This window comes from Emydura macquarii, unplaced genomic scaffold, assembly GCF_026122565.2.
Source record: "Emydura macquarii macquarii isolate MOO-44397 ecotype Brisbane River unplaced genomic scaffold, CSIRO-AGI_Emac_v2 contig_2636, whole genome shotgun sequence".
Lineage (NCBI taxonomy): Eukaryota > Metazoa > Chordata > Testudines > Chelidae > Emydura > Emydura macquarii.
The window spans coordinates 5240135-5262335 of NW_027132773.1; the positions used below are offsets into that span (position 1 = coordinate 5240135).

At 43.8% G+C, this 22201-nt stretch overlaps 1 long non-coding RNA gene across 1 annotated transcript in view; it reads right to left on the reverse strand.

Annotated features, from left to right (window-relative positions):
* LOC137163638 (uncharacterized) overlaps positions 1–8638 on the reverse strand; it is a 60851-nt gene extending 52213 nt beyond the window's left edge. The window contains exon 1 of the long non-coding RNA XR_010922747.1: positions 8587–8638. This is a non-coding gene — a long non-coding RNA (uncharacterized lncRNA). The remainder of the gene's footprint in view (positions 1–8586) is intronic.
* Positions 8639–22201: the final 13563 nt, after the last annotated feature.

The following is a 22201-nucleotide window of genomic DNA, read 5'->3' on the forward strand; positions in this document are numbered from 1 at the left end:
CTATCGGTGCATATGAACTAACATGTCACAGCTTGATTGATGTTTTCCTATTACTCTGCCAAAGTACATTAAGTTAAGCCTCCTTTTCATCTCCACAAATAGTTGGGACTACACATGGCCCTCATTTGTAATCCTGAGGAACTGGTGCGACTAAACGTTTGGATAGGGTGCCATTACCTACTGATTGCCTGAAATAGATTAGGAAGGTTTATGCAAGGAATAGAGTTGCATGAATAAAGTAATAACAAAAAAGGAAGGGGCCCTGATTAGGGACTACCTGCGATAACAAACAATAAAAGTTTACTTTCTAAGTAGACTACAATATTTAGAGAGAGAAATATTTTTAAATAGCATGCTTGCCTCAAAGTTTAGTGTGTTGTTGAGGTTTATCTTGTGTGTGATATTTGGACAATGTACTCCACATATGGATATATAAATACACTGCCTGAAATCCTAGTCCCACTTAAGTCAATGGCAAAACTCCCATGACTCCAAAAGGGTCAGGATTTCATCCCCAATTGGTAGGAAAGAACACTGAAGTCCTGGTTTTCAGAGCATCCAAAGGTTGCATGCATAGGTACTTTTGCAACTGCATGATTAATCTGCGCATTCAGATATCTGATGAGCATGGACAACTGTGGTGATTGCATGCTCAAATTAGCCATACAACTGCAGATACATTTTTGGTATCTTGTCCTTGGTTTCTGCCGATTTTTTATAAGCAGGTCCTTAATGAACTGTTTAACTGGAGACAACCTAAAAAGAATGGTTTTCAAGCCTACTATGTAATGGATGATTTTTTGCTGTGTTAGGTTGAATGCACCTGTAATGCAGTAGTGCATTTCCAGTGGGAATATAATCTATTGTTCAGAAGTAGTAGCTAAATCATCCTTTTTTAATATTCCCAGTGGGCTGGTGGCAATTTTGAACCGAGGACACCAGTAATTTTGACAACGCACGATAGGCATAACCTCATAAACTAATGCCCCAGACCTGACTAATGCCAGCTTTCCTAGAGCACTTTTCATCCATAAATCTCAATGTATTTTCACAAAGCATCATCATCTCCATTTCAAAGAGCAGGAAACAGAGGCACAGCTGTGGAGTGGTTTACTCACCCTCACATAGGCAAAAATGCATTCTTCTGTGCCCTGCTCTGATGCTGACTTGCTAACTGCCAGCTCAGTGTTTTACCCACTGACCTGTCAGCCAGCCATTTGAAGGGAACCACTATGTGTCTGGGTGTGCAGTTATAACATCCTATTGCTAGCCATAGTTCTTGAATATTCCAAGACCAAATTTGGCCTGTTGAGACTGCCATATTTTGGGAGACAGTGCTCACACCCATTGATATTATTTTACCTCATACTAAAGATTTTTTAACTCTGCTATTTAAAGGGAACATTCGGTAGCACACTATGGGCTGGGCTACACTAGAAAGGTAACTCAGTTCCCCTGAGCAACATAGTTAGGCCGACCTAAGTTCAGTGAAGGCTGTGTAGACAGTGCTAGGTTGAAAGAATAATTCTTCTATCAACTTAACTATTTCCTCTTGGGGAGGTAGATTACCTATGCAGTAGCGTTTCAAGTGCAGACAAGCCCATATAGATGTGCTCTACCCTTGCATTTTACAAGTGTGAATTTGAGAGACTACATTATTCCTCCTCCCCTTCCCATTTCTGTGGGAGTTCAGCAATGCTGCGTCCTTTCACCGCTGTTTAATATCAGCACTGATTGGTTGATGGAGAAGATGGAGGATAAAATTGTCAGTGGGGTCAAGCCCCATTTTGTTTCAAGATCTCAAATACCCCAGTGGCATTACCTTGTTGGCTCAGTTTGGTGAATCATTGCAGCTGATGAGCGATGTGGTCAGGGCAAGCAACAGCACACATTTGTCTGGATATTAATCTAGACAAAAGTAAGTCTTTGGCCATTACCATCAGGCAGCCTCCAAGTCTGCATTACAATCAGCTTGGTATTAAAGTATCCAGATGGGACACCAAACAGATGGCAACTGTCAAATACTTGGAAAGTGTCATAAATAGCATTGGAGGATGCACAAAAGACATGGGTAACTGCCATGCAGCTGCCACCATGTTCTGGGCCTTTCAGTGGCCTCTGTGAAGACATGGTGACATCACGTTTACCCTGAAGCTGCAGATCTGGACAATGAGGAAGGTGAAGAGCAGTGGGATTGATGTTGTCAATTCTTGTCATCTTCATCAGCTGCTCCATATTAGGTGGCAGGACAAGATCAGCTGTGAGGATATTTATAGCTGAACCCAGCAGCCACCTCCACCAGCACTAGTTCTGTTTCAGCAGTTTTCTTGGTACAGACATAGTATTCGAATGGAAGACCAACAAATTGCACTAAGGAACACTGCTATGAAGTCAATAGGCTCCAAAAGTGTCTGTGGCTTGATAAAATGGGCATAGGCTGAATATCCAGTCAGAATATCCACCTTAATGACCTAGATAGAGATTGATACAATTAGTGCTGGATTGGCAAGGAAGTTGCTTCCCAGTGGGATTTACTTTGTCCATGATGTTTTCCCCTAAATTATATTGTAATAAAGGCAAGTGTGATGGTAGCTTTGTCAAGAATGCATCAAAGCTGCCCTTATCATAAGATGCAGAGGGTCTTTCCAAAGAGTAGTGTGGGATTTCACATGGATAAGTCAGCCTTCTGTATCCCAATGCTTTAGTCAACTTCTGGATCATCTGCTATGCCGCAACACATTCAGCTGTTCATTGAGTTTCATAACATTCCACAACCTCAGTGGAGTGAGCATAGGCTTTTATTTCATTGCTGGTTTCCCCCAATATCCTGCCAATGAATGACTGCACTCATATTCCCACAGAGAATGAGATGTATTGTATACTATGGACATCCTGGCAGTTTGTGAACTGATGCGGGAAATATTCTCTATCAAGCATTAGTGATTCTCAAGACTCATATCTGTAAGGTTTCTGATTCAGGCATTTGGTGAACGATTGTCCAGCCAAGTCTAGGTGATTAACTAGTAAAGACATGTTAAAAATATATTGATTTAACTATAGTTTTGTATTTACTTTTAGAGGATCCACAGATAAGCATCATGTTAGGGTCAATAAATGGCTTAAATTGAATACCAAAACTATACACAATAGGTGCCTCTCCTCTCCCTGCTATTTGATGTCAGGGAAAAACTGCTAGGAGGAAACAGCCAGAGACCCCACCCCAGCTGGTAGGATCAGTAGCAGCCAAAGTAGGAACCTCTGGAGGACTTTCAGGTAACTTTCTGCAGTTTAAGAGGACTGTCTCTGCCCTGTGCTGATTGGCTGTTTGCTTGACCAACCCTCCCACTCCTTCACAGTCTCTTCATCTCAGCTTCACTCCACACCTTAACTTCTTCTGCCCTGTCCCCCTCAACCCCTTTCCCATCCCTTTTCTTTCTGCTTAACTGATCTTCTCCTCACTAAACCCAACCAACCAACCTAAAATAAAAGTATGGAACTCACATGACACTTGCTGCCCTCACATTGTTCACTCTGCTTGTGTATTCTCCCGCTTCTTCCCACCCCGTGGGTGTCTATTAGATCGTAAGCTCTTCAGAGCAGGGACTGGCTGCTACTCTGTGTTTGTACAATACCTGGCACAATGGAGCTCGGCTCTTGGTTGGTCCTTAGGTACTAGTATAAAAACCACGGTTAATACAAGTAGTTTGAATAATTGAGTGCCTTTTGGGAAAACTACTCTTTGGAATCACACTGCACAGTAATACATGAACCAGGAAGACCAATGAAAGGATTAAGAGAGCAAGCAAATAATAGCAATGTTTCCAGAACATGGTTATAGTGAACTACAATATAGTTATGCTAGCCACAGATCACCAGAGTTCAACGGTGCTGTGGCCAGCCTCCTTCCCAGCCATCCCAGTATACATGCATGGGTGTGTTTGTACATTATTATTAGTGTTATTCCAGTGCCTAGGAATCCCAGTCATAGACCAGGACCCTATTGCACCAGGTGCTGTATAAACAGAAAAAAGAGACAGTCCCCACTCCATGCATATGTAACTCTTTTTATATACATATAGAGATATTAAAATCACACACACTATAATTCTCTTTGAAGTCTGTCACTTTTTAAAAGTTATTTGAGTAAGTTTGGTAACCTTATAATTGGGAGAGAGGCTTTATAGAAATAAAAATATTCTGCTGTTTATCCTTCAGAGAATGAAGCCAGTCTGCGAATACAGACACACACTTACTTCACACATTCTGGCATAAACAGAAACCACGCCAGGGTGCCTGGAGAGATCTTTTCTGCCTATTCATGGTAAAGAAGACCTAAAACCTGTTTCTATGGCTTCCTTTCTTGTGCGTTATCAGAACTTTTTTCATCACCAGTAAGCGAAAACAAATGATCAAGAGATGAACGACCCCTAGTTCCTCTGCATATTGTCTTTTTGGTATGTCAAGAGATTGTGCAGCAAGGCAAAGTAAGCTAATTATTTTCTTCTAATCAATCAACCTTTGTTAATGAAGTGTGACAAGCTTTATCTATCACTGCAGTTAAGATAAGGCCTGGGTTGTTTAACTGCAGCTGGTTTTTACTGCCAGTTTAATAGCCACAGCCACCCAAAAAAAGATTCAATTATTGATCAGTTGGCCATTATGCAGACACTAGAAAGAGAAGCAGGAACTCTCTTGGTGATAATAATTCTCCTTGTTAGGAAAGCAAGGACTGCATGCCACATGTGACCAACAGAACCTGCTGGAGAAAAGCATGAGCACATTCATAGAGGGAATAAATAAAATGAAATAACAAACTCTTAAAAGAGCTTAGTGTTTCATCCAGGACAGTTTTGATTCCTTTGAACAACATATATCAAACTCTCATATACTGGAACTGCTCAGTGGGCCATTTAGTCTAGTATCCTATCTTCTGCAATGACCAGTGTCCTATACTCCAAGGGAAGTTTAGTCCCCTCTTAATGTCTGTAATTCTCTGACCCCAACTGGTGTCCTGAAGGATGAACCTGACGATCACTGAAAGCCAAATCTTTAAAACCATCTCTAAATTGGCACCCACAATCTTGCATGCCCAAACCCTGCGTTTTCATAAGCAAAATGCATCTGCATGTACATACCAAGAGCCTGATTCAATCACTGCGTTACTCCACTCTAATGTATTTCAAAGGAATTACACATATAAACCTGGAGTAGTGTGTTGATGCATCAAGCCCTGTTGTTTGGTTATGCAATTTGTATATGCAAATATTGTATACACAAATACATTAATTTAATGTGCAAAATAAAATTATGGGTGCAAATTTAAGGAGTGAGTTGAGACCCCATTGAAAGTTTTTATCCTAGCTAATGTAGGTCCATCTGCTCTTCTTCACTGAAAAGTAGGGGACGAGAGAACTGGACAGTGTGAGGATTGGTAATGGGATAAAATGTCAAGACACAAATGTTAGGCTAGTGATCAAGGTACTGGACTGGAATTAAGTCAATCTGGATTCAATTCCTAGCTTTGCCACAGATTTCCTGTGCAACTTTGGCCAAGTTACTTAATATCTCAGTCATTCTGTTCCCCATTTGTAAAATAAGGATAAGTAATAGATCCCATCTTCCACCCTTTGTCTGTCTCATCTATGTAGATTGTAAACTCTTTGGGGCAGTGACTATTTTACTGTGTGTAAAATGCCTTGGGCAACAGGGCCCTGATCTTAGTTGGAGACTTTAGATACTATCATAATAGCCACTCTTATTTATTTCTAAGTCACTGGTTTAAACCCAGGCAAGCAGTAACTGACAGTCGCTACCATCTAATGGCTGTTTAAGTTCAGTTCCACATACACACACGTGCAACCACAAACAAAGAGAAGGGGGAGGGGAAATCAATGGGCATTTGGATTGAACTACCCACCCAAATTTTAATAAGGGCTCTGGCAGGAGCAGTCCTTCCACATCCCACCCAAGGGATTTCCTTTGTGGTCATAAGTTCATCACAGCTTCAGTTCAGAACCAGTATCCAGTGTTATGGGCTTCAGTAAGCCCAGTCCTTCCAACCTGTCTCGAAGGATTGAGGTCTTCCATGGACCAGGTTCCTGTCCATTTGCTGGATCAGGAAGAAGGCCCTGAATCAATTTAAAACCAGACTATTTATCCAAAAATTCTCTGTCTATTGCTCCCTGGATAATCCAGTTTGAATTAGTATATCTGAACCTCTCCAAGGGGTGGCTTTACATGTCCCTCCCAACAGAGGCAGTACATACAACACATGCACAATCACATTTTTAATACAATAGATCCCAAAAGATATTGAAACTAATTGAATAAGGTTTGACTTAATTCAGTACAGTTCATCTTAATTCTATAAGGTTTGACCAGGATATTGTTAGACTGTCCTACCCAGTCTTGTGCACAAGGAAGTGCTAGGTCCATATCCTTCCTTGTGGGGAGACCCTTCCCCCCGCCCAGCACACTTAGGAACATAGGAGTGAAAGGGACCTCATCGGTCATTGACATCAGTCCCCAGCTACAGCAGGCAACCCTGTCACTTGTACAGGACAGCTGAATTCATCTCCTGCCTCCAACACCACACGCTTTCTTCTGGTAGCTATATTTTCTCTGGCTACTCCTGCTGCCACCCAGTTCTCCATGACACTGCATAGCTATTTTTGTGTTGAAATGGAAACATTTAAATATGCTCTTTGATCACACTGTAGAAGCGGTAGGCCAACACATTTGGCTGTTGGCAGGTTGTGGGGCCTAACTATATTGGCCAGTTCAGTAAATAGCTTTTGTTTGTGTATGGGAACCCAGCTGTGCTAGCTCATTGTGCCATAGCGCATGCTGTATCTGAGTGGTGACAACAACAACCAAAAACACAAGATCATTTGAAGGCCCTGTAATTGAAATCAAAGCGGAAAAGACTGGGCTTTGAGCCCATACAAATCAGTGCCAAGCCATGCAGTCAGCAGAAAACTTCCTTGTAACTGATGGCATTTACAGACTTCCTAATTGGTTTGCAGAGCTGACAGCTGTTACTCCTGCAGAATTTGAAATCAGACCCGAGCTGTGCTGACTGAATAGTTTTGATCAGCTTTGCCTGACTTTGCCTTGATCCAGGTGGCAGCAGAGATTACTCTTCAAGTAGTGCTAAAGGGAAACAACCCAGGCTAACCAGCAAAATGCCATTCCACATTCATATTCGGCTCAGATTTTTGTTTTTAAGTGAATTGGATCAATGTTTCTATAATAGTGGCCTCATTATACACATATACACCACAGGGCAAGGAAGTTTCCATACATGCCTTCCCTCCCCCCTCTCCACCCCGCTTTAGAAAGAGAGAGTTTAGTATTGATTACGTGTGCCAGACAAATAGCCTTGGAAATTAACATCCTCTAGAACATTCTTGAGGAACATTCTCTGAGCAGAGTAGTCAGATTATTTATTTATGAATATGGAGATGTTTCAAATGCTGGCAGCAGCAAGAGGCTCATCTACAGTGTGACTCCCACCATTGCTAACATTGACCAGTGAGCAATCTTTGCAAAACTTCCCTAGTGTAGACAATGCCTTTATACCCACACAAGATGGTGTAAAAACAAACCAGCTAAGCTGCCCATAGCACTGCACCAACATGCCTTGAACTTGGCATGGAGTGACCACCATGAGGGGTGAGACTGAGAGGATAAGTCAGGCTCTATATCTGCTCAGTTTTTTGCCTAGCTGTCAGGGCAGCCAGTGAAGTGAATCAGTTTGTGATAGTGATTTTTGCAATGCAGCAGTGTGGCCATGTATTTATTTGGAATTGAACTGAGAGCACTAACTCAGCATGCTATTGTTAAAGAAAAGAAAAATCAAATGTAGGCCCTGGAAAATGCATAAAGAGGCCCCATCCTGCTCCTCTGAATTCAATTCAGTATCATAATGTACACAAAATACTATTTGACTTACTTTTCTGTGTTAAAAAGCTGTAAGTAAGAGGTTCCCATGAACATATATTGCTTTTGCATCATCTTATTCCCTTTTCAAATCACATTTTCCTTATATGATTTTAGCACGTACTAAAATGACAATGGGTTTCTTTACACAGCAGTGCCCAAATGCCAGACCCTTCAGCCAAGCCTGGCTCTGTAAGTGAAAATTGAACAAGGATCATCTTTTCATCCTATGTTTGTACAGTACCAAGTATAAGGGGACCCCGGCCTCTATGTGCTACCAAAACACTAATAAATTAGACAATAAATAATAACTATTAGAATAGCTGGCCTCACAAGACCTCGCACTCAATTCAATGGGGCATTGCTCTGTTTGGATATAGTACAGCATCATTTGAACACTAATCAGCTCCAACATTTTAGGAAATGACACCTCCAAAAGAGGAGAGTGGAAAAAGGAAGAGTGGCTAGGAGGAATGGAGAGAAAGGGGAATGGAAGCACACAGCCCTTTTCATGTGGGGAAGGGTAGACAACAGAGTCCCTCCCTGGCATGTGGATGGTGTCAGATGGCAGGGTTCCCTCACCCTGGATTGCCCCCCACAATGCAAGACTTTTGCTTTCCCCTAGGTAGGGGTAGGGAAACTTACCTCCCTGAGATCTTAGGCTTCTCCAATCCTTTCTTCCTTCCTTCTGTCTCTCTTAAGTTTCTTAACTGTCCTCAGCTGATGAGCTGAAGCACCTTGTTAATTGGTCAATCATCCAGTCCTTAACCAATTATCTCCTCAATTTGGCCAAGGCCAGATGCTTGCCAAGTGCACAGAGTGGTGAGTTATCCTTAGGTTACTCACACTTGTCACAGGGAAAAAGGGGGCATGGGGGAAGCAGAGAATGGTGGGGGCACACACAGCCCCAGGCATGGGAGAACAGGGGACATGGGCATGGTGGGAATTGAAATGGGGGGAGGGGGACAAAGAGGCCCTGGCATGGGGGAAGTGTGTGTGGGGAAAGAATGGAGGAGAAAATGGGGGACCCTGGTATCGGGGGGGGGGGGGGGAGGAATGAGGAGCACACAGAGGTCCTGGCATGAGGGAAGGGTGTCAGGTGGGGGTGTAGTGAGCCCCTGAAATAGAGGAAGATGGGAGGCTGGCACACAGGGAGTGTGTGGGAGGAAGTGCACAGGAATGCAAGGATCCCATGGAGTGGGCAATGAGCTCAGCATGCAGAAGCAACAAGTGTGCGACCATCTAGGAAGTAATAACCATAATAATAAAAATAAGCATTGGGAGGGCACACAAAGGGTCCAGGGATCTTTTAAACACACTTTATGCTCTTAGGCCAGGTCTACTCTACAGACCTATATTGGTATAACTATGTCACTCCCGGGTATGAAAAATCTACACCCCTAAGCAACATAGTTGTATCAGTCTAATCCCCCCATGCACACAGCGCTATATCAACAGGAGTTAAGGGGGTCCATGGTACATAGGGCCTTGTGTGGGATCTCTGCACTGGAGTGAATTTCACCCTGATGTTGCAGTCCAGACACGCCTCATCTGAGACTCAGAGTCTCTGTAAGTTCTACAGTCAAATGTGACTTGGCAAGAGGTCATACCCTATCTGGTCTCCTGCCTCCCTCGCAAATATTCTGCCCTGTCATTCAGGCCTCTCCCTTGCTTGTGCTATTGAGAAATTTGAAAGCAATTTGCCAAGAAGGAGCTCCAGTAAGACTGATCCTTCCAAGCAACCCCATTGGCAAAGACCTTTCAGCTACAGAAATCCTCTTACTGTCCATCTAGTCACATGAAAAATAACACAGAACCAAATCTTCCTGATGCATTTTCCACGCCCTTTTCACATTAGTTTGGGGTCAATGAACTTGTCCGATTCTATTGTTTCCTTTTTAAATGCTTGCTGTATAGTAACAATCCCTGTCTTGACTTGTTTCCTTTCTCGTGGAGCCTTTTCTATAATTAACAGCATTAAATCAAGAGAGCACTTGTTTAACATTTCAACACATTTCTTACTGAAATGATTCACTCAGCTAGCTTTCCTGGAAAAGGTACTTTCTGGATCTGTAATCCCCAAGGTATGTGTTTCATCTTCCAATATTGGGCCGCCATTGACACATGGAGAGAAAAATCTTATCTTATTTTATAATAAATACGCTGTCCAGAGAAAACAATGACTATTTGGCAACCATCTAATAAAGCTTTATGAGTAACTCCTCAATAGATAACAAGAAAAAAAATCCCAGGCACAAGAGGTAGGAATCTAAGAACTCACTTGCCAACACTTTATAACAAGTGCCAAATCTTTATTACTTTCTTGGGTAGTCATTGTAATAACATGAATCATGATGCATTCTTTTGTTATTCATATGGATAGCTCATGTAATCTCACAGAGTCCTCTGTTGATCCTACATTTTTTGGCTTTTCCCTTCCACTTACAGGTGTAAAACCTGTGAGCAATATGTGGCACATATTTTATATACAACAATTCCACATTCACATTTAAGTAGTTCCCATAAAAATCACTCCTTCATAGCTCTATAATCCAATCTTGATGGATCGTTTTTGTGATTTGGCATATGTGGGAGTGACAGCATGGATGAACAAAGAAGTACATTTTGTAGGAAAGCTATTTATCGTAGGCAAAATTTTCAAAAGCACCTAAGAGACTGAGGAACCTAAAACTCATTGTCAGAAGGGACTTAGGAGCCTGGGGGGTCCTTTGAGGCCCTCTGCTGGCGACCTCATGGTCCTACCACACCCAACTCCAGAAAAGGAGCAAACGTGGGTCCTCCAGGCCTGTCAAGAAAGGCTGCAAGGAAGCAGCCAATCCAGGTCAATTAAAAGGAGCTGTAGGGCCTGAGCAGGTCAGTTTCCTGGCTGGAACCAGAAGGAGAAAGACAAAGAGACTCTCCAGGCAATGAGGCCTGGGGGAGACCCTGAGCAAACAGGGACCATGACAAATATAACCCAAGGACTGTAACCTAAGGTAATGGGTGAAGATGATAGGATTGAGTGGAAAGTACCCCAGGGACTAGCAGCAGCAACTGTTAAGGGAAGCAGTACATGGCTGCTATTTATGTAGTCCCTGAGCTGGGACCCAGGCTTGGGTCCCCTGTGATGCTGTAAGATTGAAAGAACTCATCTGTATCATTTTGCTACCACTGTTCTACAACTGCAATAAAGCTTGTACAAAGTATGTCATGTAAAGCTTCAATGGAAAAGTTTTGATTTTCCAAGTATGACTATCATGTTTATATGTATGTATCATCTTTATATCTAAAGTTATGAATATTGGCTATGTATTTGATTCCAAATGTGTTTGTTCCTGGGTGACACTCACCAGATATGATTAATATTTAGCTAGCCAGTTATGGGTTGATGGCTCAATTAAGGACACTTCACTCTAACAATGGTCCATCGAAGAAATTCATCTTGCCCAGCAAGCCATTCCTGTGGATGCTTTAGAAAGAATATGGGCAAATGGCTGTGGTGAGTCATCAACATGTATATGTGATATACTCATGTGACCCTGGACTCCATCTTATACCTGTAACTTTCCACAAACTAAGGCTGTGAGCTGTGTTTGAAACAGAAAATTTCCAGGCATATGGCAAAGGGTATTAAAGACGTTGGAAACATCTCCATTTTTACCTCTTTCCTGCTCTGATTCTCTGGCCTGTGGATTTACAACTTAAAAAAGCATTTAAACTATGGATTGAGGACCTTCCAATCTTTTGGAAATTACCAGAGACATTCCAAGGCAGCACTGCTACAGACATGATATAAGAACAGTGCCATTATCGCATGTGATCTATTGATCATTTTAACTCTCTTCTGTTTTTCTCTTATTAATAAACTTTTATTACTAAAGGATGGGCAGGAGTGTGATTATTTGGGTAAGCGCTGAGTTATATATTGGCCTGGCTGTGTGGCTGATCGCTTGAGATTAGAAAAACCCTTTGAAGAAATTGGTTGTCAGTAACCGCTCATCGTAAAGTCTAGTGTCTGGGTGGTGAGAGAAGGGCTGGGATGCCTAACGAGACTGCATTTTTGACTTTTTGGTAAGCAGTATGGTGAGATAGACGTTTATTGGCTTGCTAGATCTAAGGATAGCATACCCACCAGTGTGGGTGGGTCTGCCTTATTTCTCAGCAGTTTCTCCTGTATCTGGCATCCTCACCTGGGACCCACTGAGGTGAGGTGACACCGCCCTCCCCCCCCCACACACACACACACTAGCAGGGTGGGCTAAGCCCCGTTAAGGAGATAAGGCTTGTTTAAAGACTTAAAGGAAGGGAAGGACTTAAACAGTCTCCAGGGAGACAGTCCTGGGGGCACTGCTCTGTACCTGGGCAGAACCAGACTTAAAGCCAGCCTAGAAGGGGCTGAGGCAGACTGCAAGCCAAATCCATGACCATCAGACACTTTTGAGTGGACCACAAAGGTCAAATGGGCTGAAGCTAAGCTGGGGCTGGAGCTGTGCCCCCTCCCCAAACCACCCCCCCTCAGCAGGGGGAGGGCGGCCGGGTCAGACTGCGGGATGCTGTGTACTCCGGGTGGCTGCTTGTGAAGCCACGGCTCCTTCCATCGCCAGCCAGCAGCCGCACAGGGTTGAGGTGAATGAGCCATATGGGAGAACGAGGAGGCGCTGGCATCTTCTGGGCTCAGTGAGTGAGGCAGCGGGAGCCTCTCCAGGCAGGGCAGATGGGGAGCTGCTGAGTGATCAGAGGACTGATTGGAGCTGGGCCACCCAGCCCACCAGGTAATCGGAGCTGCCAAGCACCTCTTGGCTGGGGCACCTGCAAGGATTGCCACCCATCCGGTTTTCACCCAGACAGCCTGTGTGTCCGGGTGCCATTTGACAAGCCCTGATACGTTTTCTTTTCTATCTGTGGCAACCCTGTGGAAGGGAAGAGGCAGCACAGCAGCAGCCACTGCCGCCTCCTCCAGGGCCAGGGCAGGGCAGGGTGGGGCCTGGGGAAGCCGCGGGGTCTCAGGAGTCCAGCCACCAGCCATTAGAAAGGTGGCAACAGGCACCTGCCCTCCTGTGGGGCACCAGAGCCCGGCCAGGAGAGGTGACAGGGCCAGGCCCCAGCTCCCCACTCTGGGAAGGAGGAGAGGCCTGAAAGAAGGCAGTGACTGATGGGGTGGTGCTGTGTCCCACACCAGCTGCCCTGCCACCATGACAGGGAGTGACACTGCCCCCCACATTGAGGATGAGGTGCAGGTATCCTCTCCAACTCCCCCAAATATGCCCTCCCCCTTGGCAGTGTCCTCTTTTGGGGAATTTGAAATATGGTAACCCAAACCTGGGAGGGGCAATTAGGGACGTGGTTCTATGCGTACAATAATTTTATCTGGTAAAACCAAAGTTCAAACTCTTTGTAAATTCAAAAATTAAAACAGTTGTTTCAAAGTGTTTTAATGCTAATATTTACATCTATGTGACATCTTATCGATGTGTTTTCCCAAAGACTCAGATGTAATTGATCACATCTTTCTTGGAGGTTATTTTTAGGTAACACCGTGATTTCATTTTTTATTTTTCATTTAATGCACTAAAAATATAAGCAATAGGTTCTGGGTTTATTACACAGCATTGTATGTGTTTGAACAGGGGCACCTGCAGGATGTGAAACGTTCCTCTGGCACCTGGACCTTGACCAAGACATTTGGAGCTTGACAAAAAATAATTGACTACCCTTGGTTTAGACTATGTGTGACTTAGCTGGAGGGCTAGACCACTGAAGACCCACCTGACAAGGCTAACAGCCAACAGGGGTTCAGTGAGCAGAGAGAGCACCCAAATGACAAGACATGCACATGAGAGGTGAGTGCGTGCCGTCACAGAGCCTAAGTCTCATTGAAAGTCAAGTCAACAATGGCATTTAGGCTCCTAAGGGCTAGATTGCAATGCCCTGCTCCCTAGTCAAATCCACAGTCCCAATAGTCAATGGGATTTAGACTCCCCAGTGCCAAAATCACTTCCAAAAATGAGCTTTTAGGCTCCTGAATCAGTCTGGCATTGCAATGTCTAAATACCTTTACAAATCTTGGCCTTAGGCACCTGACTGATGGGCCACAGGGAGGCACTTATCTCTGCTCAGGATTCCCACCTGTAATTAATCCTTCTCTGGGAGTTAGGCATTTAAGATAGGTCAGTCCATTCTTGTTAAAAAAAACAAAACAAAACAATGAGAGAGGCCCACTCACCTGGGGTGTGGGAGACATTCAGATTAGTAGGCCTCGTGAAATTAGGAGTGAATGCCTGGCCCCACTGAAAACAATGCAAATGTTGCCAGTGAATTAGAGACCAGAATTTCACCCTCCATCTTTTGAAGTGCATTCTCCTGACTGCCTAAACCACTCTTTTCTACAGTGCTCCCCCTCTCCTGCTGATCAAAGGAGTGAGAGCCAGGCTTGCTCCTGAGTCTGGGTCTCCTACATAAATTAATATTCCCAGGTCTTCTGTTGACAGCCAAGCCAGCAGGTAAGTCCTAATGCACTGACGAAGTGGGTTTCTGCCCACGAAAGCTTATGCCCAAATAAATTTGTTAGTCTTTAAGGTGCCAATGAACTCTTGTTGTTTTGCTGAAAACAGACTAACCTGGCTACCCCTCTGGAACTTCTAATGCACTGTTTTCTCACTGAATTCTGTCCCGGGGAGGTATCATTATTCTGCATGGGTTACTGCAGGGGTGTCAAACATCCGGCCCACGGGCTGGTTACGGCCCATCAACCTTTTTGGTCAGGCCCCTGGTGGCAGCACACGCTGCTGTGACATCTTGTGGAGTTGTACTCCCTGGCGGTGTTGCGCGCTGCCACCAGAGAGTACAACGCTGCGAGATCTCGCAGCAGCACGTGCTGTGATGAGATCTGTGTACTCTGGCGGTAGGGCGTGGAGCGCTGTGTGCACAAGACACAGCGTTCCAAAATTTGGGAGAGGGACAGTGTGGTTTTGGGGCATCGTGCAGTGCTATAATTCTTAATCATTGATCGATTCTTTTAATCGTAAAATAGTAGCTGTAGAAGTGAATTTATTGCAGTTTTTATATTGCTGATCTCTAGCAAATAAAATATAATACTACATAAAAATGATTGTGTCTAGTTTTTCGATTTATGGTATGTATGGCCCACGAAGTACATTTAATTCAAATCTGGCTCGCCATTGCAAATGAATTTGACACCCCTGGGTTACTGAATCTTTGTGGGAGTTGACCCTTCAAAGCCTTTGTTCGGTATTGGGTGTGTTTTTAGCAGCTGAGGCATTATTTTTCTGCACACACACCCTTCACCTGAAAGGCTTTCCCAGTTATCAGGATTTACACTACTGTGCTGTCTGGCATTTCTAGCCAGCTGTGGAATTTTCACAAGAAAGAAAATGTAAGAAAATGTTTAAAACAGAATGACATTAGCGACATGTGACCAATATATGTGCACATAGCAACAGAAAAAGCCACAGGTGGTGGTTTTCAAAGCAATTCAAGGGAGTTAGCTACACATCTTCCAATATAATTTGATGGAAGATATGCATCAAAATCCAGCTGTCTGTCTTGTCCATTCTGAAAAAAAGTCTGGTTATCTTAGCACTTGTTGTTTAGCCTGGAGATAGACCTGTCAGGCCTAGATGGCCTCGGCCCCTGGGTCCTGCCTCAGCATGATGGGAGGGACTAGGAGATCTCTGAAAGAACCCTTCCAGCCCTACGTTTCTATGATTTACACTGGTGTAAAGTGGTAGCAAAACGCTATGTAATCAGAGTAGCAGCATTTTGTACCCACTGGGTGCAGGTGTAAATGACTACACAAGGTGCAAAGCAGTGAAGAACTGGGCCTTTTGGTCTCTCTGGAGAGGAATGGAAAAAAACTAGGGGTTTCTGGGGTTTGTGTGGTTTTTGTGTGTATGATAGTTTTATTTGGGGAGTTAAGATTTATTTCTTTGTATTATTATCAAAAACCACCATACAGGGCAGCAAAGAGGATAAAAAGCCATATTGTAAAAACAAGGTGGTGTAAACAAACACATTAAATCCTTCTCCCTGAATACTTCTCGCACTTCACAGGATCAGGATCTTGAACAATTAAGGGATCAATCCTTCCCCCGTTTTTAATCAACCAGAGTATTGCCACTTATGTTAGAGGGTGCAGGATCAGGCCCCCATCTATTTCTTCAAAATTATGTGGTTCCTTTTTTGAGGTGATTATATTTTTGGTGTGATTAACACAACTAGACACTGGGATAACCATGAATATAAACCTAAATAAAGCCATTGAGGTGTCAACACGGTTATTTCCTCTTTACTCAGCAAACAGGGTATTAAAATGAAAGAGATTAATTTTGCTTACTAGTCACAGTGATCCAAAAATAGTAGCAGGTCTACAAGAGCTCAGATTCAACAGGCCTGAATTCCCAGCCTCCCAATACCTGCAACTGAGCAATTCTACTTGCACTAAAAAATAATCTCCCAAGAGGACCTAAGAACTTAAAATAAATGCTGTTTTATTTGCACTCATTAGGGATGTATCTGGATTCATTTACTAAGCTCTTAAGACTTCAAGTCTTTTGAACAGCATTCCCTCACAATTAAATAGGGAAAAGATTTGGGCAGCAGTCTGGCAGACAGACTGGAAGAGCACACTGATTTTTAATATACCATGTAACCTAACAGAAATACACAACATCATCTTGGGATGTATTTGGCCCAGACTAGAATGTACATATTTTCAGATCAGGACTCAGATGACTTTTGTAGTAGATATGGCCATAGCAATTCATGAAACTAAACACAGTGTAGTTGTCCCAGAATATACAAATGCAGAAATATGTAAACACATATGATTGATCAAAAAAAAACTACAGCATCTTCTGGTCTAAAGGAAACCAACTTTCTTGGTAACTACACAACACCGCATGGGAGCAAAAATTAATACATACCCTTGGGGAGCAGTTTCTACCAGCAGCTGAAAATCAGAAAATAGAAAAGTGCCCTTTAAGCCTCTTATAAATGAGTCGCCACAACAATTGTGCTTTCTAGATGAGAGAAGTGAATTTTCTTGCTGGCTGTATCAATTTAATTATTATTATGAGATTTGGCCTCCCTTTGTTGAGCATGTAAACATTCTTCACCATTGTGTTTGACTAGCAAAGATGTACATAGTCATACTGTTTGTGGCTCCTTTCTTTTCTGTGTTCACTGGACACTTTAAACTGTTTGTTAAAATAGATTAATCTAACTGCTGATCTTCATGCATCTGTTCTCTAACACTGGGGGATGGACTGTAGCTGGTCCATTCTTATATAAATGTACAGTGACAGGATGTTACAAGAGTGCTCTGTCTGTATATATGTAAATAGTTAATAGCAAATGTGCCAGTAGGTGGCAATTATTAATATACTGTATTACCAACTCTTGCAGTTTTATCACAAGTCTTGAAATATTTGATCTTTTACTTAAAGTCCCAGCTCTTGAGGTCAGGTGATTACATGAGAATCTCAGTTTTCATTTTAAAAAAGGCTTTCTAGTTCTCATGGTTATGGAGAAAAGCTTGAAAATGTGACCCAAATGCAGTGACTCTGAAAAAGATTTTGGGGTCATGGTAGATATTCAACTGAACATGAGCTCCCTGTGTGCCATTGTAGCCAAAAGAGCTAATGTGACCCTGGGATGCATAAACATGGGATCTCGAGTGGGAGCAGAGAGGTTATTTTATCACTATATTTTGCCACTGGTGCGTTCACTGCTGGAATACAGTGTCCAGTTCTGGTGCCCACAATTCACGAAGGATGTTGGTAAATTGGCGAGGGTTTACAGAAGAGCCCTGAGAAGGATTCAAGAACTAGAAAATATGCCTTATAGTGTCTGAACTCTGAGTCTATCTATTTAGCTTAATAAAGAGAAGGTTAAGGGGTGACTTAATTACAGTCTGTAAGTATCTACATGGGGAACAAATATTTAATAATGAACTCTTCAGTCTAGCAGAGAAAGATTTAACATGATCCAGTGGCTGGAAGTTGAAGCTAGACTGGAAATAAGGTGTAAATTTTTAACTGAAGATAATTAACCACTGGAACAATTTACCAAGGTTCCTGTGCATTTGCCATCACTGACAATTTTAAATAAAGATGGCATGTTTTTCTAAAATATATGCTCCGAGAATTATTTTGGGGAAGGTGTGTGGCCTTTGATATACAGGAGGTCAGACAAGGGCCTGATCTACACTAGAGAGCTTTTGTCAACCAAAGTCACTTCCTGGCAGACACAACTGCCCTGATTTTTCAAAATAAAACCACCTCGACAAGAGGTGTAGAGCTTTTTTTGCCCCACTTGCAGCGACAAAGCATCAGTGTAAACAACTCATTCGGTTATGTTGTGGTAAACGGCCTCCAAGAAGTGTCCCACAATGCCCTTCTGGACTGCTCTGGCCATCAGTTTGAACTCTGCTGCACTGCAGCCATCTGCCACTCCTCCTTTAAAGTCCAAGGAATTTTTAAAAATCCACTTCCTGTTTGGTTACCATGGAGAGTTCACATCATATCTGACCATGGCAGCTCCACACACCAAACTCTCTCCCACTTGGAGCACATCGGAGCTTCTAGATCTCATTGGCATTTGGGGAGAGTCAGCCATGCAATCCCAGCTCTGCTCCAGTCAAAGGAACTACCATACCTACGGGCAGATTTCTCATGCCATGGTGGAGAAGTGCTATGAATGGGACTTGCTGCAGTACTGAGCGAAAATCAAGGAGCTGTAGCAGCACTACCAGAAGGCCAGGTAGGCAAACCATTGCTCTGGTGCAGAGCCAAAGACCTACTGCTAAAAGGAGCTGGAAGTCATCCTCAGTGGTGACCCCCTCACTCCTCCAAGACACCCGTGGATACTTCCGTGGGCCCGGAGGCAGCGGACACCAGACTGAACCCCGATGAAGAAGTTGTGGACAAGGAGGTGGAGTTGGATGATGCTGCAGAGCCACGGACCGGGTTGTTTGGTGATGTGGGGAGTCAGGATCTCTTCCTGACCCTGGAGGGGCCCAGGCGGTCCCAGCCTTATAGCTATGGCATGCAGGATGCCAGAGAGAAGAGCTCTGATAAGTGTTTTTTTGCAGCAGATGCTGCTCATTTATAGGCAGTACAGCTATTCTTTGCTCTGCTAAATTATAGAGGTGGTTGAAGGGATAGAGATGCACAAGACTAGCTGTGTTTGCATGTGCTTCCCATTACACTGTTCAGCTACGCAACACAGCGAAGAAGTGTGTTAATGCATGCTGAGATTTCACAGGAATCCTCCAAAGAGAGCTCTAGGAAACTTTCCTGTAGGTGCTCGGCAATCCTCTGCCTGAGATTCTTTGGCAGAATGGCTTTGTTTCTTCCTCCATTGTAGGACACTTTCCCACACCAATTGGCAATAATCTGTGCAGGAACCAAAGTGTCACACAGGTGAGCAGCATAGGGACCCAGTTTGAACCTGCTCGCATGGAGGAGATGCACCCTAGCATCCCTGCTTACAACCAGGAGTGAAATATTGGCTTCTATGACCCCCTCCTGTTGAAAATGTTGACACAATTTGAAAATTTTGTCCCTATCCACCTGCGTTGATACCTGAAACAACCATCCCCCTTTTCTGCAGCTTCAGGAGCCCTACCCCACCTCCATGGACACAACTCTCCATGCCCTAGTTGATAGTCAAGCTCTGAGCTTGCCAGGGGACAGTGAGAAAGAGGTATATTGTAACATAATGCATACATGCAGTTACTTGGATCACAATAATGTTTCTATTCATTGTTTATTGTGCTTCTACAGATGTGCCCTTGATGCCAAAACATCCCACACCTGCAGAGTGCCTGTGGCTGATAAGAAAATGACCTCAGAGAAGCAAAGAGGAGATGTTCCAAGAACTCCTCCAGACCTCTGAGGCTGGAAAAAGAGAAAAAGAGAATGCTGTGTCCAAAAGTCAGAAAAGTGATAGGCAGAAGAGAAGGGAAAACCAGTATCGAGTACTAGCAGGTCATGAGTGCATGATCAAAGCTAGAGAGGAGCAAACAGAGCTGCTAAAGACAGAGCCCATGGGTGTTCACCCCCCCTTGCAGCCAATACAGAACTGCTTTCCATGGCCTCTGCAAACTCACCCCACACTCATTCCTACAAGACTCCCAGACTGTCTCAGTACCCCCTTCACTACACCCCTTCAGACAGCTATGAGAGCAATAGCTGGACATACACCTAGCTGTCATAGTTCTCACTGACCCTCACTGCTTTTTCTCCTCCAGCACGGTGTTGTGCGTGTGTAATGAATCGCTTTTATTTAATAAAGACATGCTGTGTGAAAAATAAGCACTTTTACTTGTGTTGCAAATGCTGGTTCCACCTCTCATTGATACATAGCTCAAACTGGATATCAGTCAGTGTGGCAGAGTGCTGTTTACACAGATACCTTACTGGCTCTTCAAGGCCTCCCTGATTCAAATGTTCTCCCCCACCCCACCCTCCATTGTGCCCCTCTAATAGCTCTGACATCTGGTTGCACAGATTCAGATGCAATGCGATCCACCTTTGTGCTCCACTCTGGGGGAAACTTATCACTTTTACATTCATGTATATTATGAAACACACAGCAGGCGGCAATAACCGTGGGAATATTGTCCTCATTTAGGTCTAACCTGCCACAAAGGCATTGCCAGCGTGCCTTTAATCTACCACATGTACATTCAGCTGTCATTCAGCACCTGCTCAACCTGTTATTGAAGCACTTCTTGCTGCTCTCCAGATTGCCCATATAAGGTTTCATGAGCCAGGGCAGTAAGGGGTAGGTTGGTCTTCCAGGATCACCATGGACATTTCAACAACCCCTATAGGAATCTTTTGGTCTGGAAAGAAAGTCCCTGCTTGCAGCTTTCTGTATAGGATAGTGTTCCTGAAGATGCCTGCGTCATGCACCTTCCCTAACCACCCGCGTTGATGTCGGTGAAATGCCCATGGTGCTCCACGAGCGCCTGCAGTACCATAAAGAAGTACCCCTTTCTATCGATGTACTCCATCATAAGATGATCCAGGGCCAAAGTTGGGCTATGTGTGACATCTATCGCTCCTCCACAGTAAGGGAATCCCATCGCTGCAAAGTCATTCACTATTTCACACACATTCCCTAGACTCACAGTCCTTTGTAGCAGAATGCGATTAATGGTCTTTCACACTTGTGATAACACAGCTCCAATGATGGACTTGCTGACTCCAAACTGAGTAGTGACCAACCAGTAGCAGTCTGGAGTTACCAGATTCCACACGGCAATCGCCACACAATTCTCCACTGAAAGGGCAGCTCTCATTCTGGTGTCCTTGAACAACAGGGCAGGGGCAAGCTCTGCACAGAGTTCCCTGAAGGTGGCTTTGTGCATTCAAAAGTTCTGCAGCCACTGCTCATCATCCCAGAGCTGCATAACGATGTAATCTCATCACTCAGTGCTTGTTTCATGCATTGAAAAGCGGCAATGCACTGTGTGCAGATGCTCCATGAATGCAAACAGTAATCTGGTATTGTGTGTTTGCATGGCACACAGCCGGTCAGGTGCCTCGGATTCCTGTTCCGATTGGGAGTTCATGATATACTGCATAACCAGCTGCGATGTGTTCAGAACACTGACAGCAAAAGTGGAGAGCAGTGCAGGATCCATCCCCTCAGACAGAGATGGCGGGCGCTCAGCAAACTCTGATGGGACCAATGAAAAAATGCCGCGAAATGCAGTTGGGAACCCTTGGAATGATAGGACAGAAATCATTGCATCATGGGACGTTGATCCCACACCCATGAAGTACTGCTATCCTCTCCGCTTGCCCACATCCCTTAATGGCACAAGGTGGTGAGTTGCACAGTGGGATAGCTTCCCACAGTGCACTACTCTCAATGTTGACACTAGAGCACAAAGTGTGGATGCACTTTGGCGACACAGTTGTTACCGACAGGTAAAGGGATCCCCTGATTACCAAGCACCACACTGAGAAAACAGTTTCTTAACTATTTACAAGTTTATTTGGGGCCAAGGGGATGTGGGGTTTTACGAGGGTAAAAAGAACAATACATATAACAAAACTATCTAATTTCCTTAACAGGGGGATTTAAGCCGATCAGAAGAAGAACAATAGACACACAGTACACTAACTAACGATTATATGAATTTCAAAATTATAATAAACTTAATAATACTAATACCTGAAAACTATAACAAGAGTACTATTTAAAATCTTACCACCACGAGGAACAG